This window comes from Trachypithecus francoisi, unplaced genomic scaffold, assembly GCF_009764315.1.
Source record: "Trachypithecus francoisi isolate TF-2019V2 unplaced genomic scaffold, Tfra_2.0 Lachesis_group1, whole genome shotgun sequence".
Classification (NCBI taxonomy): domain Eukaryota; kingdom Metazoa; phylum Chordata; class Mammalia; order Primates; family Cercopithecidae; genus Trachypithecus; species Trachypithecus francoisi.
In genome coordinates, this window is record NW_022681454.1 from 158,476,588 (window position 1) to 158,499,731 (window position 23,144).

The following is a 23,144-nucleotide window of genomic DNA, read 5'->3' on the forward strand; positions in this document are numbered from 1 at the left end:
TTCTATGGTTGTGTTTCTCCTTTTTACTTTGAGGATATTGCTTTGGAAATACCTTCACTAATGTGCAAACTTAAATGTTTCAGAACAATAATTATATGTCCAAAAAGGAAACTACACAATGGTGTTGACAAAGAGTCTCTCCTGGGCCAAACTCCACTCACGCTCTTCTGAGCTCTTTTTCACTAGGCCCTGATCTGGGGGCTTCCGTGTTTGTGAAGCAGATTCATGGTGCACTGGTTGCCAACTTGTCTGAGTCTAGTAAAACAGAACTCCCACGCACACCACAGTTACATGAAGTTGTTATATTACTTACAGAGAGGCAGCAAGAAAATGCAGAAGGCTATGAGTCCTCCAAGGCTGTGGAAAGCTCCCTTGGACAGATGAAGTCTTGTTTGTGCCTACCCCACTTTCACCACGGCTGAAATTCTGCAAAGCCACCCACCCTGGGTTTTGTATCCCAGGGTGTCTTGACACACTAGGCTAATGCGTTAAAGGACATCTTGCTCTGGAGGGCCTGGAACAGAGCCTGGGCTATTCCGGTCACCTCCTCCTTATCTCAGGATGTTGCACTCCCAGCACATTCTGCAGTTATGCTTGAGAACTGCAGGTAAGAACGAGGGTGAAAACTGGGTCAGTCTAAGGCAACCCAGAGAATGACCCTGCAGTGTTGGCATCTTCATTGTCCAGTTTTAGCAAAAGTTCTCATTAGTCAGTTTAACCAGAACTTCCCTCCTTCAATATGTGATCACTCTACACACCGAGTTAGGTTTCTTTTCCTGCACCAGCCCCCATGTGATATCTGATCACCCAGGCCTGTCTTCAACAAGAATCCTGTTAAGTTGGTTTAGCCAGAATCCCCCCTTACCCTTGATGTTCTTGCTTTGTTTCCACCCACTGAATCCCACCCAGCTCTTTGAATACAAATTCTTACTTCTTCCTGTTGTATTAATTGTTGAGTTGGATCTTTCATCCCACTGCAAGACCCCAGAAGAGCTCTGTACACCTATCTTGATAGTCTCTCCTTGAATAAAATCTTTCTTACTGCTTTCAACAAGTGTCATGAACAATTTTTTTCATTCAAAGAAGAACTAATACTAATCCTCCTGAAACTATTCCAAAAAAAAACTGAAAAGGAGAGAATTCTCCCTAACACATTATATGAGGTCAACATTACCCTGATACCAAAACCAGACAAGGGCACAACAACAACAAAAGAAAAGAAAACTATAGGTCAACATTCCTGATGCAAAATCAGATAAATGCAAAAATCCTAAAGAAAATGCTAGGAAACCAAAACTAACAGCACATCAAAAAGATAATGCACCACAAGCAGGTAGGATTTATACCAGGAATGCAAGAATGGTTCAATATACACAAATCCATAAATGTGATACATCACATCAACAGAATGATGGACAAAAACGATATGATCATCTCAACAGACACAGAAAAAACATTCTATAAAATAATTTTTTAGTCTAGGTGTGGTTGCTCATGCCTATAATTCTGATACTTTGGGAGGGTGAAGTAGGAGGATCACTTGAGACCCAGAGTTTGACACCAGCCTGAGCAACATAGCAAGACACCATCTCTACAAGAAAATAAAAAATTTTTTTAAAGGCTAAAAGTACTATCTATTAAAAAATAATAATTTTTTCATTAACCATATGCTGGAAAATGATGTATGTGAGGGTGGTAATCGTAGGGAAGGAAACATCTTTTCCTTCTACCCATCTTAGTTTCATTAGGTGAGGCCCGTGTAACAAAAGAGAAAATAACAAAAGGAAAGCACTAAAATTCATTTAATGCTACATTTTCTGTTGTACAGGAGCCTTCATTAGACAATGAAGACCCAAAGAGGCAGTTAAAGCTGAGTATTTTTATGCTTGGTTTGGTGAAGAGTAGAGTCATGGAGAAATGCAATAGGACAAAAAAAGTCGTAAGTGTGAAAACAGCTAATCTGTTTATTCAGAATCCACTTGGTGTTCCTGTGTCTTCAGAGATAAGGATATTCCTTTTCTTTGGGTATAGGGAGGGCACCTCTCATGAGGAGTCTTACAATCTGCTTCAGGAAAAGATCATAAATTCCTGTGCATGCTGTTTCTCAAATTCCATCCGCTTAAAATATTAAATATGCTAAGATGCTGTACTTTGGGGTAGTATGTCCTAAACCCCTGATCTAGCATTTGCCAATTTCCATAGTGTAAATAATACCACTACTAGCTGATCTCAAGCTACTCATGTGATGTCATCTGAACGTGTGAAGAGGTATGACAATCAGCTCTTATGAGGAGGTACAAACAACTTCCAGCGTACCACTGAGGCTACACTTAACATTTATCAGATAAGCATTATTTAAATAAACCTAGACACATTTACATAACATTACAATACTACCTGCTATATTGTGCAGCCATTAAAAAATGTAATTGAAATTAATAATTACATTTATATAATATGAAAAGAGCTTCAAGGCATATATTATTAAGCAAAAATAAAGTTCTGTGTGATTCCCATGTCACTAAAATTGATATATAATATATATTATAGAGACATAAAAATGACTAACTTTAAGTGAAGACTTAATATTATGCCATGTGTATGGAGCATTTTAAACATTATCTCACTGAAGAGTCACAACATCTTGATCAGGTAGGTACATCATGATCACTTTAAAAAGTGAGGAAACTGCATTGGCTAATGAGTGGCAGAGTCAGAATTTAAGACAATCAGACTTCAAAGTGTGCACTACTACATATAAATATGTGGGAGGTGGGGGGAAGCTGTAAATTACGTTTACCTATTATTTACATTCATATGTGAGGAGGAGAGAGATTACAGAAAAGTTCATATTCTAAGTCAACATTTCTTTAATCTTAGGTTTGTGTAAAAGTACTTGTGATTGTTGCCATTATTTTTATGTTTAAAAAAAAATGACAAAAACAGCAATTACTTTTGTACCAACGCAGTATTTGACCATTTACCACATGCGCTTTTTTTAATCAGAAAAAAATGATGATCTTTCTAAAAGTCAACTACATCAATGCCTCTTGTCAGAAAAGAACATAGTCATTTACTTGTTAGTGAAATCAGTGGGATAAAAAAAAGTACTTGGCTCTATTAAAAGATAAACTACTAACAAGTAAATTTGCAGCATACACTGACACGCATGTATTATGGCAACAAATATTCACAGTGGTCCTGACAGAATTCATATCTAAGGCAAAGGCCTTGTTTTCTGATCTTTGACATTACATATAAAAAGGTCCAAGAACAAACTAGGACCCCCTCAGAATGGCAAAGGATAAATATAGCATTGTCACATAAAGATTTCCTGAGGAAACTAGACATGTACACTCAGAAGAAGAGGAAGCTCAGGGAGAGGCATGAAGTTTCTCTTCAAATGCTGAAAGATATTTTTGGGTAGGTTCTATGACTCATGCCCATAATCCCAGCATTTTGGGATGCCAAGGTGGGAGGATCACTTGATCCTAGGAGTTTGAGACCAGCCTAGGCAACACAGTGAGACCCCTCTGTCTCTATGAAAAATTTAAAAAACAAACATAAAACCAGCCAGAGTGGTACTGCACACCTGTAGTCCCAGGTACTTGGGGTGCTGAGCTGAGGTGGGAGATGCTTTGAGCGTGGGAGGTCAAGGCTGTAGTGAGTGGTGAATATACCACTGCATCCAGCCTGGATGACAGAGCAAGTCATTGTCGGAAAGAACAAATGAAGGAAAGAAAAAGAAAGAGAGAAAGAGAAGAGGAGGAAGGAAGGAAGGGAGGGAGGGAAGGAAAGAAAGAAGGAAGGAGTAAGGAAGGGAGGGAGGGAAAGAGGGAGAGAGAGAGAGATAGAAAGAAAGAAAGAAAGAAAGAAAGAAGAAAGAAAGAAAGAAAGAAAGAAGAAAGAAGAAAGAGAAAGAAAGAAAGAGAAAGAAAGAAGAAAGAAAGAAAGAAGAAGAAAGAAAGAGAAAGAAAGAAAGAGAAAGAAGAAAGAAAAAGAAAGAAAGAAAGAAAAAGAAAGAAAGAAGGAAGGAAGGAAGGAAGGAAGGAAGGAAGGAAGGAGAGAGAGAAAGAAAGAAAGAAAGAAAGAAAGAAAGAAGAAGAAAGAAAGAAAAAGAAAGAAAGAAAAAGAAAGAAAGAAGGAAGGAAGGAAGGAGGAAGGGAGGAAGGGAGAAAGGGAGGGAGGAAGGAAGGAAGGAACGAAGGACGGAAGGAAGGAAGGAAGGGCAAAGAAAGAGGGATATGTTTCTTAAAATATTATTTTAAAAGACTAACAAGGGACAAGCACAGTGACTGACACCTATAATTCCGGTGCTTTGAGAGGCTGACCCCAGGAGGATCACTTGAGGTCAGGTATTGGAAACCAACCTGGGCAATATAGTGAGACCCGTATCTCTACAAAAATAAATAAATAAATAAATAAATAATTTTTTTAAATAATTAGCTGAGGATGGTGGCATGCACCTGTAGTCCCAGCTACTCAGGAGGCTGGGGCAAAAGGATTCTTTGAGTCTGCCAGTTTGAGGTCACAGTGAGCTATGATGGTGCTGCAGCACTCTAGCCAGGACAACAGAGAAAGGCCCTGTCTGTAAAAATAAATAGATACTGCAGGGAAAAGGTAGGCAAAATAAAAAAAAAAAAAAAGGAACTATTATAGATTCATTATAAAATATTACAGAGTTCAGAACTAGAAACAATGGCTAGATATTTCAGAAAGATATAATTTATTATTTTAGAAAATAATTTTATTGTGAACCTGGGAGGTGGAGCTTGCAGTGAGCCAAGATCATGCCACTGTACTCCAGCCTTGGTGACAGAGTGAGACTCTGTCTCCCCCGTCAAAAAAAAATATAATAATTTTATTAAAATTTTTTTAAATATAAAAATGTAAGTCACACCAAATGGTCTTCCTCCTAACTAAAAAAGTAAATATGTTAAACATTAATTAATTTATAATTGGAAGGGTTGAGAATGATCATCTCTCTAGGATATTATAAAATAATTTATTCCACTGGGTGGAAGACAAGAATAAATAACACTAAAGTATTTTCTAGCCCTATAACTCTGTGAAAAGTTATGACTTAAGTCTCATTAAACCCCTGAGAAAGTTTTAATGATAAGATGACAGATCAACTTTGACTTTGCATTTCTCGTCACAGCCATTCACCTTCTCATCTAACAATGAAGTTTGGAAAATCTTAAGGCTGATGGGACCTGATAATATCTACTTTAGAAAACACCTCATCACTCTCCCGAAAAAGTATTTTCTAGGATATCAGACTAATTTTTCAGCTCATGTGAAACTGAACATTCCAGACTTCACTGAGCCTCTTATCTAAACCACAGCCTGAACTCAGAATTCTCCAATCCCAAGGAATTGAAACTTACATTATATCCTGAATTAAAGAAATTAATTCAAAGCAATTTTGTGATACAGAATCCAGACTCATCAGTTCCTACCTCCCTTATGATAAAATTTAATCGTAAACAAATAGCCTGTCTCATTTTAAAATGTTACTTGAGCATTAAAATTGATAGATCTAAAAGGCACACTTACTGTTAACTGATTTGTTTTTAAGTTTCTATTATCATTCAAACTATGCTAATCAATGTCAAGCATAATTTGGCTTTCTCCACTTCCAGAGCATTCTCTAAAAGCTAATGAAAATGGTTATGTACATTTTGGACAAAATTTCATTTATTAGGCTCCTCTCTACATCTTGAAAATATTGGGTAGAGAAGCTGGGCACAGTGGCTCACGCCTGTAATTCCAACACTTTGGGAGACCAAGGAGGGCAGATCACTTGAGGTCAGGAGTTCAAGACCAGCCTGACCAATATGGAGAAACCCCGTCTCTACTAAAAATACAAAATTAGCCGGGTGTGGTGGCACATGCCTGTAATCCCAGCTACTAGGGAGGGAGAGGCAGGAGAATAGCATGAACCTGCCTGGGAGGCAGAGGTTGCAGTGAGTCGAGATCGAGCCATTGCACTCCAGTCTGGGCAACAAGAGCGATAAACTCTCAAAAAAAAAAAAAAAGAAAGAAAGAAAAAAGAAAAAGAAAATGTTGGGTAGAGAATGAAAGATAGAGGCAATGCTGAGGCCCCTTTCCACAAGTTCAGAATTAAGGGTTATTTGAGAGTTTGTGAGAGGAATGAACAGTCTCCAGGCTCCACAATGACTGTTTATTTCCTCAAAAATAGAAGTGTATGTCTCTCTCCAAGTACTTTTTACACATAAAGCATGCTGGCCTTGGAGCTTTTAAATGAGATCCAACTTTCTTTACGTAAGTAAAGTTGTTTTGGGGGTTTTGTTTGTTTTTGCCTACAAAGAAAAGTTCCTTAGATAGCATCCACAGGGAATTGGTTACCTACACCACAGGCTCTGTGGGGAGTGTTTTCTGGTGACAAATCCTTTGCTCTTCACTCTTCCTTTCTTTATTTTTTCTTTGTTTTTGTTTTTAATTTTTTTTTTTTTTTTTTTACGTTTTGCGGGTACATAGGAGGTATGGTCTTCCTTTCTAGATCTTTATCATATTAGAGACTAGGGCTTTTATTAGAAGGTACTGCTGATACTTTCTCAAATCTTCTTTAGCCTTTTTCTGAGCTAGACTATATGTAAAGGGTCTTAAATATAGACCCTATGAATAAAATAATTATAGCTAATGAGATTAATTTGAAAAATTGGACTGAAGATTTTATTCCTAAACTAGCTCGTTCTATAAGAGTTCTCAGTTTTTGTTTCTGATAATCCATTTCCATCAAAGTCGAGTATACATATTGAGCAAAGAGCCAGTTAGGTTCCATGACCCACCGTTATTAGATGGAAGATCTAAGGCTGCTTATAAATGAAACTTCAACTCTGTCAGACTTGTATGGGCTTAGAGAAAACCTCTAACTCGCCGGGCGCGGTGGCTCAAGCCTGTAATCCCAGCACTTTGGGAGGCCGAGGCGGGCGGATCACGAGGTCAGGAGATCGAGACCATCCTGGCTAACAAGGTGAAACCCCGTCTCTACTAAAAACTACAAAAAACTAGCATGGCGAGGTGGCGGGCGCCTGTAGTCCCAGCTACTCGGGAGGCTGAGGCAGGAGAATGGCGTGAACCCGGGAGGCGGAGCTTGCAGTGAGCTGAGATCCGGCCACTGCACTCCAGCTTGGGCGACAGAGCGAGACTCCGTCTCAAAAAAAAAAAAAAAAAAAAAAAAGAAAGAAAACCTCTAACTCAGGCTCATCACCCAGGCACCACAGAGTCTTCTTGGTAAATGGCATGACATTTGAAGAATCATGCCATTTTCACATCTGTTTTTTTATTTTCCCCATGACCAACTGTTACCAGTAAGAACACTTCTTTTGCCCGCTGGCTAGTATACTGTGGATTAAATACTTATAGCTGTGGAAAATACTGCTTTATAGCTTTAAAAATAGGCATTACTCAAAATTCCACTTCTATTACAGAAATTTATCCTGACGAAATACATCACACCTGCATACAGATCTTTAAAAGATTTGTATGCATGTGATATTTATGAAAGTTAAAATTGGAAACACAAAATGTGCAAATAGAGAAGATTATTTGCAACATGAAAGTGATGGAATGCTAAACCGCTCTACAAAATGACTAGATAAAAGATACATTTAATGCTGGATACAGTGGCTCATGCCTATAATCCCAGCACTTTAGAAGGCCAAGGTGGGAGGATCTCTTGAGTCAACCCAGGAGTTTGAGAACAGCCTGAGCAAAATAGGGAGACTCGTGTCTCTACAAAAAATAGTAAAAATTAGCCAGGTGGGGTAATGTGCATCTGTGGATCCACCTACTTGGGAGACTAAGGTAGGAGGATTACTTCAGCCCAAGAGGTTGAGGCTGCAGTGAACACTGTTGGTGCCACTGCACTCCAGCTTGGGCAACAGAGCAACACTCTGTCTCAAAAAAAAAAAAAAAAGGAGGTACATTTATAATTCATTAAATAAAAGATTTTTAATAGGTATAAACAAGGCCCAGTGTGGTGACTCATGCTTGTAATTCTAGCACTTTGGGAGGCCAAGGTGGGCAGATCACCTGAGGTCAGGAGTTAGAGACCAGCCTGACCAACATGGTGAAACCCTGTCTCTACTAAAAGTACAACAATTAGCTGGGCACAGTAGCAGGTGCCTGTAGTCCCAGCTACTCGGGAGGATGAGGCAGGAGACTCACTTGAACCCAGGAGGCAGAGGTTGCAGTGAGCCAAGACTGTGTCTCAAAAAATTTTTTTAAAAGATATAAACAGTATAATCTTATCTTTTAAATACACGTGAATTTGCATTGCAAAATCTGAATAAAATATACCAAAGTGTTGACAGTGATTATCTCTAAGTGACAGAATTTCTGTGTTTTCTATTTTTTAATAAATGTGTATATTTTCAATCCAAACAATTGCTTTACAAGACACTACATATGTGTGCTTTTTACTCCAAGTAAATGATATGAAGGTCATTTTTAACTTCGACAAGAACAGTTTGGTGGGGTGATGAGTCAAATTTTGTTTAAATGTGTTCACATATCTGTGATTGGCTTTGAAATAAGCTGGTAGAGGCTACTTGATGGGTGTTGGAGTATTCATTTAACAATTGTCTCTCTTTGTTTGCTTATGCTTAAATTTTTCTATAATAAAAAATAAAAAATGAGTGAGCTAAAGAAAAAATGAGAGGGGTAAAATTGGAGACAAATCATCAAAATGTATAGGCAACTCTTTCAAAAGATTAATTTTGTTTTTAAAGGTAAGAAATAGGATGATAGCTGGAGACTATCCAGAGAGAGTTTGTTTTTAAGATAGGAGAAAGTACAGCATTTGCAAATGATCCAGAAAACACTTGAAAGAAAAATGCAGAAGTGATTGGGGGGACAATTGCTGCAGTGATGAGTTTACACAGATAAGAGGGAAGAGAATTTATTGTGCAGGTAGAATGGCAAGAAATAAGAGGGGAGAGGTCCAGGACAATATAACAGAGACTTTAAATCCCTCTATAGAGAAACTGGATTTACTCAGCAGGTTACTAGAAACCTTCAAAGAATTTTTTTTTTTTGAGACGGAGTCTCGCTCTGTCACCCAGGCTGGAGTGCAGTGGCCAGATCTCAGCTCACTGCAAGCTCTGCCTCCCGGGTTCACGCCATTCTCCTGCCTCAGCCTCCTGAGCAGCTGGGACTACAGGCGCCCGCCACCTCGCCCAGCTAGTTTTTTGTATTTTTTAGTAGAGACGGGGTTTCACCGTGTTAGCCAGGATGGTCTCGATCTCCTGACCTCGTGATCCGCCCGTCTCGGCCTCCCAAAGTGCTGGGATTACAGGCTTGAGCCACCGCGCCCGGCCTGAAACCTTCAAAGAATTTTAAGCAGACGAGTGGCATGGTAGATTTGTGTTTTGGTTAAACAACAGCATATCCAAAATGGGATTTAAGTTAGACTATGCATTTCCATCTACTGTTTTTTGCTTTGTTTTGTTTTGTTTTTTTAAGAGATGTAATTTCACTATGTTGCCCAGGCTGACCTCAACCTCCTGGGTTCAAGCAATCCTTCCACCTGGCCCTCCTTAGGGATTAGGACTACAAGTGTACACCACTGCACTGGCCTAATATTTGTTTATTGTATTGTACCAAAACCTTCGGTGTTCAAGTGAATTATTTTGAATGGCATTTTACATCTTTTTTGGAAATCATTTGAGTGTCAAAAAGTAAACTTTGTCTCAGAAAAGAATATCAACATTCATGATGTCACTATATAACAGCCAATATCAGAAAGTGTAATCTTTGGCCAGGTGTGGTAGCTCACATCTATAATCCCCACTTTGGGAGGCCAAGGCAGGAGGATCACTTGAGCCCAGGAATTAGAGGCCAGTGTGGGCAACATGGTGAAATCCTGTCTTAAAAAAGAAAGAGTAATCTTGTATTCTTTGTAATTCAATACACAAAAACTGGTATCTCATCACTGTTTTAGGTTGCTTTTATTTAACATCCAATGAGGGTAAACACTTCCATATGTATATTCATTTTCAGTATTTGGACTGTTAGTAAACTTTATTGGTGAAGTTTCCAAGGTGAAGTTGTTGTTCAATGTGTGTTAGTAACTGAAGAAGTCTCCGTAAGTCTAAGAAGAAACTGTATCTAGTTGTTTCTATTATCACCCCAGAACTCCCTTCTCAAAGAAGCTTAAGCTTTTAAACCCATGTGAAATATTTAGTTTTAACTTTCTAGGCATTGAGTATGAGAAGTTGGAGACACGGTAACCACAAAGAAACATGTCCCTTGCAGACAAACAGTCACATCCCACGGCAAGTCTATTCTTTGCTGTCTCTTTACAAATTACTTCAATACCTACCTTCTGTTGGTATGCTGCAGAAAGCTTTTTATGTCTGACAGATAGATGTAAACACTGCTTGTAAGCTTTAACTTTTCAAAGAAAAGAATACACAGATATTACGCACAGTATTAAGGAAGAGGAGAAAGTAAAAATAAATCTAGACTAATTTAGGGTTACTTGCAATTTAGGGATAAACCTTTGGATTACTCCTCAAAGATATTGAAATCACTGGTTCCTATTAAATGTCTGTCTAAATGTCTCTTAAGCCTTAGGAGTGAGAGGGAAGTATAGTATGGTATTTGTTGCTGTAATGCAGTGGTGAGTAAATTTTTTCAGTAACGGGCTATACACACACACACACACCACACACACACACACACACACACATATATATGTGTATATATATATATTTTTTTTGAGGCCAAATTTTGCTCTTGTTGCCCAGGCTGGAGTACAATGGTGCAATCTTGGCTCACACAGCCTCCGCCTCCCAGGTTCAAGCAATTCTCTTGACTCAGCCTCCTGAGTAGCTGGGATTACAGGCATGCGCCACCACACTTGGCTAATTTTGTATTTTTAGTAGAGACGGGGTTTCTCCATGTTGGTCAGGCTGGTCTCAAACTTCAGACCTCAGGTGATCAGCCCACCTCAGCCTCCCAAAGTGCTGGGATTAGAGGCGTGAAGCCGCAGCACCTGGCTATCCCTTTTTTAGAGTCTGGCTCTGTTGCCCAGGCTGGAGTGCAGTGGTGTCATCTTGGCTAACTGCAACCTCCACCTCATGAGTTCAAGCAATTCTCCCACCTCAGCCTCCCGAGCAGCTGGGATCACAGGCATGTGCCACCACACCCAGCTAATTTTTGTGTTCTTAGTAGAGACAGGGTTTTGCCATGTTGGCCAGGCTGGTCTCAAATTCCTGGCCTCAGTGATCTGCCCGCTTCAGCCTCCCAAAGTGCTGGGATTACAGATGTGAGCCAGCGCACCCACCAGGATAAATATTTGAAGCTTTGAGTGCCATATAGTTTCTGCTGCAACTATTTCACTTTGCTATTGTACTCAGAAGGTAGCCATAGACAACAAGTAAACAGATGCACATGGCTGTGTTCTGATAAAACTGTAATAATGGATGTGAAAATTTGCATTTCATATTATTTTCACATGTCAGAATATACTATTCTTCTTTTCATTTTTAACTATTCAAAAACATAAGAATCATTCTTAGCTCTAGAATCATACAAAAATAAGTATCAGGCCAGATTTGGCCTGCGGTCTATAGTTTGCCCACTGCTGCTGCAACAGATTAATCAAGTGTCTCTTTTTGAAATGAATCAGCATTTCTGAAGCACTTCCAAGGAAAATAGCTCATCTAATTTCCCAAATGAAGATATTATCATAAATACGCTATAAATGACAATTTGCAAAGAGCAGATGACCACGTGAACCTGAAAGTTAAAGGTTGTATTAAATTCAGATGCAAACAATTCACAATTCACAAGAATCCATTTATTAACAACAAAAAGCTTGCCTACATATTCGTATGCTTGGCAATAAGATGAACGTTAATGGAGAAAGCCATGGAAGGGAGTTCACAGCTATGATATGAGCTGCAATTATATGATATGAGGGCAAATCACTTAAACCTTCTTGACTTCAGTTACCTCATCTATGAAATAAGGCCATTAGATTAGATTATACCTAAACTTCTTTCCAGCTGTGAGTTTTCATCACATCTATTGAGTTACAGCATAAAATAATTCATCTAGCCTGTATCTTGGAATTTATGAGCCCTGAATATGTAGACCATGTACTAAACCATGTTTGTCTTTGTTCACCATTGAATCCAACCCCAGGATCTATCCGAATGGCTAAATTATAGTAAAAATATAATAAATGTGTTGAATAAATTTTAAAAACATAAATTTCCTCACTTTACAAGACAATGTAAAAAAGTGATTGAAATAATTTAATGTATTTATTCATTTAGCAAATATTTTCTGAACAACAACTGTGTGTCTGGCACAGAAACTGGGTAGACACCAACAGTAGGCTGGGCGGGGTGGCTCACACCTGTAATCCCAGCACTGTGGGAAGCGCAGGCAGGTGGATCATCTGAGGTCAGGAGTTCGAGACCACCCCGGCCAACATGGTGAAACCCTGTCTCTACTAAAACAAAAATTGGCTGGGTGTGGTGGTGCGGGCTTGTAATCCCAGCTACTCAGGAAGCTGAGACGGGAGAATTGCTTGAACCCAGGAGTGAGCTGAGATCACACCACTGCACTCCAGCCTGGGTGGCAGAGCAAGATTCCAGCCTGGATGATAGAGCAAGAGTAATAAGACAAGGTACCCGGCCAGGTAATTTCACAGTCTGATGGACCTGAGGGCAGAATGGGGTCAGGGTACAAAGGGTGATGGGAAAATTTATTTATTTATTTGTGCCAATTTTCCTTTCAATTTCCTTTTATAATTAGAATATAAACATTTAGTAGAAAGAGTGAAATTGAAATAAAAGTTGATTTCTATGCCTCTGTCCCAGTCTTTGGAAATGAATAAATATTGGCCTGGTACGGTGTCCCACGCCTGTAATCCCAGCATGGCAGGTGGAGGCAGGTGGATTGCTTGAGCTCAGGAGATGGAGACCCTCCTGGACAACCTGGCAAAACCCCATCTCTACCAAAAAAAAAAAAAAATACAAAAATTAGCCAGGCGTGGTGGCCTGTGCCTGTAGTCCCAGCTACTCGGGAGGCTGAGGCGGGAGGATCAGGTTGCAGGGAGCTAAGATAGTGCCACTGCACTTCAGCCTGTTTTATGAGACACTGTCTCATAAAACAAACAAACAACTAACTTTAAAAATTAAAAAATAATAAAAATAAAATAATATTAAGAAATGAGGCCAGGCACGGTATCTCACGCCTGTAACCCCAGCACTTTGGGAGGCCGAGACGGGCGGATCACGAGGTCAGGAGATGGAGACCATCCTGGCTAACACGGTGAAACCCCGTCTCTACTAAAAATACAAAAATTGGCCGGGCGCGGTGGCTCAAGCCTGTAATCCCAGCACTTTGGGAGGCCGAGACGGGCGGATCACGACGTCAGGAGATCGAGACCATCCTGGCTAACACGGTGAAACCCCGTCTCTACTAAAAAAAAAAATACAAAAAACTAGCCGGGCGAGGTGGCGGGCGCCTGTAGTCCCAGCTACTTGGGAGGCTGAGGCAGGAGAATGGCGTAAGCCCGGGAGGCGGAGCTTGCAGTGAGCTGAGATCCGGCCACTGTACTCCAGCCTGGGTGACAGAGCGAGACTCCATCTCAAAAAAAAAAAAAATACAAAAATTAGCCGGGCGTGGTGGCGGGTGCCTGTAGTTCCAGCTACTCAGGAGGCTGAGGCAGGAGAATGGCGTGAACCCAGGAGGCGGAGCTTGCAGTGAGCCGGAGATCGCGCCACTGCACTCCAGCCTGGGCGACAGAGCAAGACTCCATCTCAAAAAAAAGAAAAAAAAAAAAGTTAATATTATGAAGATGTCAATGTTACGTTAATGTTATGTTAATAAATGAGGATTGTTATGTAAATGAAAATTCTAGGTATTTATAAAAGGTACAGTAGACAAACAGGGAAAGTGTTGGCTTTAGATTCGGAAGACCATCATTGTGTGAACACAATAATAAACAGCACCAGAATGACAGGCAGGAGCGTAGCAACAGGCTAGGAGCATCAGAAAAGTACAGTCTACACAGACTGAAGTGGATGGCGAAGAGATGTGGCAGGTTTTCTCTGTGAGTGCTCCCATTTTAATCAGTGAAATAGTAAAGAAGCAAAGTCAAAACTGAGAATGATTTAACAGGAAGGGAAGAAGGTGTTAAGAGCTTAAGGCATAAGAAGTAATGAAATAATCACCCAGGACTTTTTTTTTTTTTTCCTAAAATACACTCTACGATAATTTTTAAAAATTATGTCTATGTCTTTGCACTTTTTTTTCTTTTTTGAGACAAGGTCTTGCTCTATCACGCAGGCTGCAGTGCTGTGGCATGATCTTAGCTCACTGAAACCTCCGCCTCCCTGGATCAAGCAATTCTCCTGTCTCAGCCTCCCGAGTAGCTGGGACTACAGGCATGTGCCACCATGTCCGGCTAATTTTTTATGTTTTTTGTAGAGACAGGGTTTTGCCTTGTTGGCCAGGCTAGTCTCGAACTCCTAGCCTGCCCAAGTGATCCACCTGCCTCAGCCTCCCAAAGGATATCCAGTGATTGCCTGGCCCGGCCTCCCAAAGTGCTGGGATTACAGGCATCAGCCACCATGCCCGGCCTACACATTTTTAAATTGACATTTAAAATGTTTCAGTTTGACTTTTTAAAGTTGTTAAGGATGTAATGTCTGGTACCTTGTAAATATAGATATTTTAAATAAGACTTTTAAAAGGGTAGTCATTGGAATTTGACAAAGTCTACTTTACAAAAATTAAAAATATGGCTCATACACATATAAAGTGAGCAGGTGCCAAAGATATATTTAAAGAGGAAACCATTAATGAGGGAATTAGCAAGGTGGTAAAGCAAACCCAAAGGGTGATAGGAGAGACCATGTGTATAGCTCCTGAAAGGAAGTGTGATGAAATAAAACTGATAAATTAGATATAAAATGGGTTTTGGGCAATACAAATGCAACCTTTGAGTTATTTTTTCTATAGGACAGAAATCATTCACATATCTACTAGACAAAATTGTATTGGACAAGAATATTTATAGTGCTATTAGTCTTTTAAAATTCTGCATCTACCCTTAGAGAATTAGTAAATTTTTTAAATTATAAAATGTTTTGGCCAGGTGCGGTGGCTCACGTCTGTAATCCCGGCACTTTGGGAGGCCGAGACAGGTGGGTCACCTGAGGTCAGGAGTTGGAGACCAGCCTGACCAACATGGAGAAACCTGTCTCTACTAAAAATACAAAATTAGCTGGGCGTGGTGGCACATTCCTGTAATCCCAGCTACTCAGGAGGCTGAGGCAGGAGAATCACTTGAACCCAGGAGGCGGAGGTTGCCATGAGCTGAGATCGTGCCATTGCACTCCAATCCAGGCAACAAGAGTGAAACTCCATCTCAAAGAAAAAAAAAAATTATGTGTGTGTGTGTATATATATTTATATTTATTTTTATTTTTATATATAATATTATATATTATATATTTTATGTATATAATATTTATATATTATATATTTTTAATATAATATTTATATATTATATATTTTTAATATAATATTATATATTATATATTTTTAATATAATATTTATATATTATATATTTTTAATATAATATTTATATATTATATATTTTATATATATATTATATATTATATATTTTTATATATTATATATTATATATTTATATATATATATTTGTTCAATAGGAAATAGTAAGTTAAAAAAGGTATGTATCCCCAGAAAATTAGATAATTCATGTGTAAGTCTGTTAGACAATGTTCCAATATATTACAAAACCATGTGATCAGCCGGGCACAGTGTCTCACGCCTGTAATCCCAGCACTTTGGGAAGCCAAGGTAGGCAGCTCACTTGAGGTCAGAAATTTGAGACCAGCCTGGACAACATGGTGAAACCCCATCTCTACCAAAAAAAGAAAAAAAGGAAAAAGAAAAAAATTAGCTGGGTGTGGTGGCGCACGCCTGTAATCCCAGCTACTTGGGAGGCTGAGGCAGGAGAATCCCTTGAACCCAGGAGGCAGAGTTGCAGTGAGCCAAGGTCACACCACTGCACTCCAGCCTGGGTGACAGATCAAGACTCTGTTTAAAAAAAAAAAAGAAGAAGAAAAGGTTAGAAAAAAAAAAGATCATTCTTTTACCTGTTCACATTTTAGATATTTTATTTCTTAGCAAATCAAAATAGCATAATAATCTGACACCCAGAATCATTCATTTTAAAAATACAAGACTAGGCCGGGCGCGGTGGCTCAAGCCTGTAATCCCAGCACTTTGGGAGGCCGAGACGGGCGGATCACGAGGTCAGGAGATCGAGACCATCCTGGCTAACACGGTGAAACCCCGTCTCTACTAAAAATACAAAAACTAGCCGGCCGAGGTGGCGGGCACCTGTAGTCCCAGCTGCTCGGAGGCTGAGGCAGGAGAATGGCGTGAACCCGGGAGGTGGAGCTTGCAGTGAGCTGAGATCCGGCCACTGCACTCCAGTCCGGGCGACAGAGCGAGACTCTGCCTCAAAAAAAAAATAAAAATAAAAATAAAAATAAAAATAAAAATACAAGACTTATCAACAGAATAATTTACATTATTCCTTTTTCTACTTGAAATAATATTTCTATTCACCTCCACCAAATAATTTATTTTAATTTAGTATATTTTTGCCGAGGCACAGTGGTTCATACCTGTAATCCCAGCACTTTGGGAGGCTGAGGTGGACAGATTGAGCTCAGGAGTTCAAGACTAGCCTGGGCAATACAGTCAAACTCCATCTCTACAAAAAATACCAAAAAAACTAGCTGGGCATAGTAGCACATGCCTATAGTCCCAGCTACTTGGGAGGCTGAGGTAGGAGGATTACCAGAGCATGGGAAGTCGAGGCTACAGCGAGCCATGATCATGCTACTGCACTCCAGCCTGGCCAACAGAAATAAGACCCTGTCTCTAAACAAATAAATAATGTTATACATTTTTATGTTTGACTGTCTTTTATTGATCATTCCATTTTTCTCTTAAAAAATAACTGGTATTTAAATCAGATTATTTTCTGGTCATAAGGCTTATAAGTTTTAAAAAAAGCTATTCTTCTATATTGAGTTTGCTAACTATTATCAGTACACAATGAATAAAAACAACATACAATTTGAAAAAAAACAGGCCGGGCGCGGTGGCTCAAGCCTGTAATCCCAGCACTTTGGGAGGCCGAGACGGGCGGATCACGAGGTCAGGAGATCGAGACCATCCTGGCTAATACGGTGAAACCCCGTCTCTACTACAAAATACAAAAAACTAGCCGGGCGACGAGGCGGGCGCCTGTAGTCCCAGCTACTCGGGAGGCTGAGACAGGAGAATGGCGTGAACCCGGGAGGCGGAGCTTGCAGTGAGCTGAGAGCCGGCCACTGCACTCCAGTCTGGGCAGCAGAGCAAGACTCCGTCTCAAAAAAAAAAAAAAAAAAAAAAAAAAAACAGGAAAAGGGGACTCTCATTCCTCTTGCAAAGGAACATTCTAAAGCAGATAGGTTTTAGGAAAGATATGTATATATATTTGTATGTGTGTGTACATATATATGTGTATATGTGTGTGTGCATATACATGTGTGTGTGTGTGTGTATATATATATATAAAATACGGAAATTGAGGATATGGAAACTGATTCCCTTAAAATTACTCAAGCTTCCAAGTCTTAATGGATAGCAGTTTGAAACCATCAGTCTTCAGAGTAGGAGAGTGAATGGACTAGGTTAGTAAATCTCAAAGTGTGATCCCTAGACCAATTGCATCAGCATCCCCTGGAAACTTGCTAAAAAATGCAAGTTCTCAGTCCCCACCTTAGACTACTGTGGTGGTCAGCCTTCAAGATGGTCCTGAGTGGCCCCTGCCTCCTGGTATTCACACCCTTGTGTAGTCCTGTCCTGCGTTGTACCAGGGTTGGTCTGTGTAACGAACAGAGTAAGACAGAGGTTTAAAAGCTTGAAGCCTCTGCCTTTACATCTCTTTCTCTCTGTATGTTTCTCTCTCTTATCACTTGTTCTATACAAAACCAGCTGACCGAGAGAGGCCCACATAGCAATGAACTGTAGCCTTTGGCCAACAGCCATTCCTGTGAGCCTTGGAGTGCATCCCCAGGCCTTTTGATGACTACAGCTCCAGCCAACGTCTTCACTGCTATTTCACCAGGTATCCTAAGCCACAGCTACCAAGTTGAGTTTCTCCCAGATTCTTAACCCTCAGAAATGGTGAGATTTTTCTTTTTAAAGTTCATTGTAAAGTGCTAAGTTTTCAGTTAATTTGTTATACAGTACTAGATAGCCAATATGCCTACTGAATCAGAAACTCAAGGTAAGGTCCAGCAATCTGTATAAAACACACGTGGTTCTGATGCATGTTAGACAGCCACTGGCTAGGGAGACATAGTAGAATTGCAGAGGAATATGAAGAGCAAGGGAGACCATGCAACAAGGCTCTGTTAGTCTCCAATGACATGCAGGTGCATGAGTAGATGAGAGGCTTTAACTGGAGTTAGTATTTTGCCAGGGCTATATGTCAAAGCAAGAGAGGCAATGGACTGTGTACAAAGGAGCTATTAAAGTGATGAACCATGAAACTTCAGCTGCATAAGAAGCAAAGTAAAAAAATGATGGGTGACAGTCTGTGAAAACTATGATGGAGGCTGAAGGATTGACAGCAAAACCACGGGGACATATTCCATCCAGAACCCTAGAGTGACTCTGAAAAAGAAAATAATTTTGAGAAAATTGAAAAATTTTTCTAATGGAAAAGGACTCTATATATGAACAAAACAGACTATGGCTATCTATACCAGTTATTTTCTAACTTTTATGACAGAGATTCACAGTAAGAAATACATTTCACATAGTGTTTTATGAAAGGAGAGAAGGTTAGAAATATATTTCACATTGTGGCTATTACAAATACATGTCTATAATTAAAACAAATTTTGTTTTTTTTCTTAATTGGTGGAGATGGGGTCTTGCTATGTTGCCCAGACTGGTCTCAAAACCCTGGGCTCAAGCTATCTTCCTGCCTCTGCCTCCGTAAGTATTGGGATCACAGGTAGGAGCCACCATGCCCAATCACTGAAACGAGTTTCACCAAATAGTACTTACCTTACTACATATGATACTCTCAGTTTTCTATTCTAGTCCATTCTGTTCTGTTCTAATCCATCTGGTTTGAAAATTTTTTAAACCTCTGATTGTGGCGCATTATATTGATTTTAGATTTCCTAGCGGGTTCCAACCCACAGTTTAAAAAGCAGCAATCTATGCCACTGCTGCCCAATAGAAATATAATGCAAGCCATGTGTGTAATTTAAAATTGTCTAGTATCTGCATTTAAAAAGTTTAAAAAAAGGTAAAATTAGTTTTAATAATACATTTTATTAATGCAATATATTCTAAGCATTATCATTTCAACATGTAATCAAATTGAAAAATTGTCTATTAATAAATAAGAGATATTTTACATTTTTTAAAAATATGCAACCTTCAAAATTGAGCATGTGTTTTATATTTATGGCCTATCTCAGTTGGAAGTAGCCACATTTCAAGTGCTGAACAGGCACATGTGGCTAGTGGCTGTTGTCTAGCTAAGATAGCGCAGGTCTACACAATACTATATCACAGTGTCTAAGCAAGAGTCAGAAAGATCTGGTTTCTAAACTCATCTTTGCCACTGATTTGACTTCATTCAAATTAAATTTAAACTTTGAGTCATTTTTATCTTCAACTCTAATATGTGGGTAAAACAGTATCTAGTCTTACTGAATGCAGTGTTATATGAGATTAAGTATATAAAATGTTTACAGTAGAATTGGCATATACTGGTCGGGTGTGGTGACTCACACCTGTAATCTCAGCACTTTGGGAGGCCGAAGCGGGCGGATCATGAGGTCAGGAGTACGAGACCAGCCTGGCCAACATGTGAAACCTGTCTTTACTAAAAATACAAAAATTAGCCAGGCATGGTGGCAGGCACCTGTAATCCCAGCTACATGGGAGGCTGAGGCAGGAGAATCACTTGAACCCAGGAGGTGGAGGTTGCAGTGAGCCAAGATCGTGCCACTGCACTCCAGCCTGGGTGACAAAGCAAGACAGCGTCTCAGAAAAACAAACAAACAAACAAAAAAAACGGAATTGGCATATACTGTTTACAGTAGAACTGGCATATAGCTGTTGTTATTACATATTCCCTAATTCGGACTAGTCAAATCTCTTGACTAATCAAAGTCAGAGTAAATCTGTGGCTTGGGGTGTCCACTCCTGAAATATTGACAGAACTCCTAATACTAAAACACCTTCCTTCTATAATGGAGCACTCAATTTAGGGAAATAAATTTTTAAAATACAAATAGTAATTCAACCACAGTAAGTGTAAAAACAAGGGTATTGTGAGGCACAGTGGCTCACACCTGTAATCCCAGCACTTTGTAAGGTCAAGGCAGGAGGATTGCTTGAAGCCAGGAGTTGGAGACCAGCCTTGGCAACACAGCAAGACTTGAACCTACAAAAAAATAAAAATAAAAAAGTAGGGGGTGAGGCGGCACACACCTGTAGTCCTACCTAATCAGGAGGCCGAGGCAAAAGAGTCGGTTGAGCCCAGGAGCTCAAGGCTGCAATGAACTATGATCACACCACTGCTCTCTAGCCTAGGCAACAAGGTAACAGAGATGGACCCTATCTTTGAAAAAAACAAAAACCCAAGGGCATTAATAACATGTCGTAGACTCATATTACCCAAGGATACACAGGAAAGCCTAGTAGAGGCTGATATTTGAGCTGAAAATCCAACTTTGAGGCAGGCTGGAGGAGAGAAATGGGGAGGCAAAGCTTGTGCTCAAGTGCAAAGAAATGTGTAAAATAAATGCAACAGTGAACACGTATTATGGGCCTACTGTGTGCTCTGTACCAGTCACTTGCTAGAATTATCTTAGCACGTGACACTTTCAGGAACGAGCAAAGGGTTCTGTTGGTCCTGGACTTCCAAAAGCTCTTCTTGATGACAGCCATGGGGCTAGATATGAGGAAGTGTTTTCATCAAAGGTGAAGCTCAAAAATAACAACAATGTGGAAATTTTATTTTATCTTATTTATTTATTTTTATTTATTATTTATTTATTTTTTGCAGACAGGATCTTGCTGTGCCACCCAGCACCCAGGATGGAATGTAATCTCGGCTCACTGCAACCTCCACCCACCAGGCTCAAGCAATCCTCTTGCCTCAGCCTCCCAAGTAAATGGGACCACAGGCATGCACCACCATGCCTGGCTATTTTTTTGTATTTTGAGTAGAGATGGGGTCTCACTGTGTTGTCCAGGATGATCTCGAACTCCTGAGCTCCAATGATCTGCTCGCTTTTGCCCCCCGAAGTGCTGGGATCACAGGCATGAGCCACTGTGCCTGACCAGAATTTTTAAATAAAGTTAATTTGACTCAATTTTTGTAATGTTCTTTACCGTGCAATCGTGATCTTCCTATTTTTGGTATTATAATATTACTTCTTTTGTTAAATAAATGTAATAATAATGGTGTTATGGATTGGTTTGTTTGTTAGTTTTTAATATCTCAGCCTAGCGCTTTACTCAACAAATAGTGAGCTTCTGCTTTTTTACCAGGTGCAGTGCTAAGCCCTGGAGATACATCAGTGAATAAGAGTTGGAAAAAGGAAAAAAAAAAAAAAAAAAAAAGGTCCTTCTCTTCACAGAGCTACATTCCAGTTGGGATGCAGATTACAAACAAGTAAACTAACAAACAAACCATAACCAGGATAAGTAGAGATTGAGATATAAGCAATGATGCATATAACACAGATGACATGACAATAATTGGGGCTGCCTGTTTTGGTTGCTGACACCAGGAGAAGTCTATCTGAAGGAATAAAATTTAAATTGAGAAAGTACATTCTAGGCAAAACATAATGTCTGGAATAGAAGCACTAATAATCAATGACTATCATGCTTTTTAGTTCGCTAATCTCTAGAGACTTAATTGTCAATTATATTGGACAATAGATTCCATATTGCAAAGCACTAAGCTGTTGAGGTCTGATTACATTTTGGCTTTAGGAAGATCTATTTGTCAGCAGCAAACAGATTACACTGGATGAAGTAGAGGAGCACAGAAACAAAAGAGATGACTATTAGAATACATCAAGAAATGATGAAAACCTGAATAAAGTCAAAGACTGAAGTGACAAGATATGGTGACACCAAAATTAAGGAAATTGAGAAAGATAAAGTCAATAGGACTTTCTGGCTTGGATGTAGGAAATGGATATGGGAAGTATCAAGAATTACTGTGAGGTTACTAGCTTGTGTAAAGCAAGACCGTGATGCTATTAACCAAAATGCAGCATCTGAAGATAACACTACTAGGATTTATTGACAACCTACTGCATATCAGGTACAAACTTCAGGATACCCAAATGCTAGTTTTATCTCTGGGATTACGGAGTAAAATGCACCTTACTGCCTTTATGACCATGGGCAATTTTACTATGAAAAATAATTTTAAGGCCAGGTGTGATGGCTCATGCCTGTAATTCCAACACTTTGGGAAGCCAAGGAAGGTGGATCACCTGAGGTCAGGAGTTCAAGATCAGCCTGGCAACATGGCAAAATCCCATCTCTACAAAAAATACAACACAATTAGCTGGGCATGGTGGTGTATGCCTGTAATCCCAGCTATTTGGGAGGCTAAGGCAAGAGAATCACTTGAACCCAGGAGGCGGAGGTTGCAGTGAGCCGAGATTGCGCAACTGCACTCCAGCCTGGGCGGCAGAGTGGGACTGCGTCTCAAAAAAGAAAAAAAGAAAAGAAAAATAATTTTAAAATTACAAAGGCAAATTTCTAGCACCCTCCCAGAATCTTAAAAGAGACCTGTGCAAGTGAAGAGACCTTAAGCTTCATCAGCTTCCTGGTGACTCCTCCTTTGCATAGCCTATAGGATAATGAGTTTGAGTCGCTTGCAAGACACCAAAGGAGAATGTAATGTGAAGTTGTGAGTCTGTAGACTGTGAAAGATAGCCCTGGGAATCACTAGTCATGGTTGAAACCTTGAGAGAAGATGAAATCTCCAAGCGAGAAAATGTAG

At 39.7% G+C, this 23,144-nt stretch overlaps 1 long non-coding RNA gene across 1 annotated transcript; it reads left to right on the forward strand.

Annotated features, from left to right (window-relative positions):
* The first annotated feature begins 13,966 nt into the window (after window positions 1–13,966).
* LOC117084838 lies at window positions 13,967–22,653 on the forward strand. Its single transcript, XR_004437701.1, has 3 exons — window positions 13,967–14,101; window positions 18,077–18,268; window positions 22,118–22,653. It is a non-coding gene; the product is annotated as an uncharacterized LOC117084838 (long non-coding RNA).
* The last annotated feature ends 491 nt before the right edge of the window (window positions 22,654–23,144 follow it).